General features: G+C 39.4%; 1 long non-coding RNA gene across 1 annotated transcript; it reads right to left on the reverse strand.

Annotated features, from left to right (window-relative positions):
* Positions 1-762: 762 nt before the first annotated feature.
* On the reverse strand, positions 763-1568 carry LOC147164248 (uncharacterized). The gene is made up of 3 exons (XR_015096763.1): positions 1514-1568; positions 1017-1074; positions 763-888 (listed from the first exon to the last, which is right to left on the reverse strand). It is a non-coding gene; the product is annotated as an uncharacterized LOC147164248 (long non-coding RNA).
* Positions 1569-1773: the final 205 nt, after the last annotated feature.

The raw sequence follows: 1773 nt of genomic DNA on the forward strand, positions 1-1773 counted from the left end.
TATAATGACTATTTATGGGCACTAGATGGCAGCGATGACTCTCTTTGGACAAGATCGGGTAGGAGTCAGTAGAAGACGTGAGGCGGAGCTAGAGTGTTGAGGGGAGAATGGCTAAGGAAGTGAAAATGGCGACCGGTTGCAAGCAGCTCACGCTTGAGCATTTTTTTCAAAGACGAAAAGCATCGACCAATGCTAAAGAGCATATTGATGATGATGATGGTGACTCCGAGGTTGACGCCGAAGTTAGAAGCGTTGACGCGGCGGCTTCGATCACGTCGTAAGGCCTCACCGGCTAGCGATGCTAACGCCGGAAAACGTGGTGCACAACCGAGCACTTCTGCACAGGCAGACGTTCAATCGGACGATGAAGAGTACCCCGAGTCCAATGCATATTCATCGGAGGATGAAAATGCTTGGCAGTCAAAGAGTTATAAGTCTATTTTAAAGCTTTTTTTTTTTTTTTTTTACATGAACAACAAATGCGCCATTTGTTAAGAAAGGCTTTCTTCATCTTACTTATTTCAACTGGTGTCTATCCTTCCATTACGCTACAGCGCATGATGCAAGCTGTAAAAATAAGAGCTCTTTAATTCCTGATATCACAAAATTCACATTGTAATATGATATCTCTGTGCAAAGTTACATCACTGTCACTAGTTTAAACACTTGGATGTGGTGGAAGTTAGTTTACCGCAGCTCTCTTTGGATTATTCTAATACTTTGTGGGTGTTTGTTCACCTGACTGTTTCCTTTTCATGGAGTTGACATCAAGCTCAGGACAATGCCTTCCGAGTTTGGATAAGTAGTGAATTAATAGTTAGCCATCTTGATTTGAAGACGATGGGACCACCCGTACGCCACGTGGCTCGTCAAAACAGTACCGACAACCTGTACATAAACAGAAAATATATTAAAAGCAACGAAGTACAACATCTACAATACATATTTGTTATATTATAGTGTGAAACTAATGCAATGTTCATCATTAGCTCAATAATTAATATAAAGGTTCTTACTTGCCTCACCAACTGAAACACCTGCTGCATGACATATTACACCTCTCTGCTTAGTTTCCTGATGAAAGGAGTTACAGTGAGAAGAAAAACAAGTTACAAATAAACTTTGTTAATAAATTTCTACACCATTACACTTAATTTACTTTAAAAACTAAACCTGACAACATGTAACATATTCTACTATTGTTATTCAATGTTCTGTCTTCAACTGTTATGATAGCATGTTAAAAAAAACAACTTAAATAAGCTTCATTCATGTACTTAAGCACTCATGTCCCGTTTCAGTGCAATTGGTTAGTTTACTAGCATATAATAGCAACACAGCACACCTTACTTTCATTGCTAATAGATGATTAGCAACTTAGCTTCAATATTTAGGATGATTCGGAATAAATTCTTCAGTCAAACCACCTCTAAAGACCACGTATGCTAAGCTACAGGAGTGAAAAATGTGATACACATTCAGTTTGTTTTATTTTAATGCACATTTTACCAACCTGAAACACTGCCACTTTTGGATTCCCGCTCACAGCCACAGACTCAAAAGCACGGCTGTTGGCAAGTCGAGAGTCTTCTTCTACGCGGCGTGTGTCTGTCTGGTTAGAAACATGGCGCGTCACCTGGTGGCGTAACTGTGGAACTACGATCCAGCGATCCAACTTAGATATTATTCATTCATTTGCTATTTGTTTTATTAAATTGAAGCAAAACTCTGGTCGGATGGAAAAAAGATTGTCTCGACAGCACCTAACTAAAT

This window comes from Leptonotus elevatus, chromosome 12 (genome assembly GCF_054856555.1).
Source record: "Leptonotus elevatus isolate MCC_2025b chromosome 12, RoL_Lele_1.0, whole genome shotgun sequence".
Classification (NCBI taxonomy): Eukaryota; Metazoa; Chordata; class Actinopteri; order Syngnathiformes; family Syngnathidae; genus Leptonotus; species Leptonotus elevatus.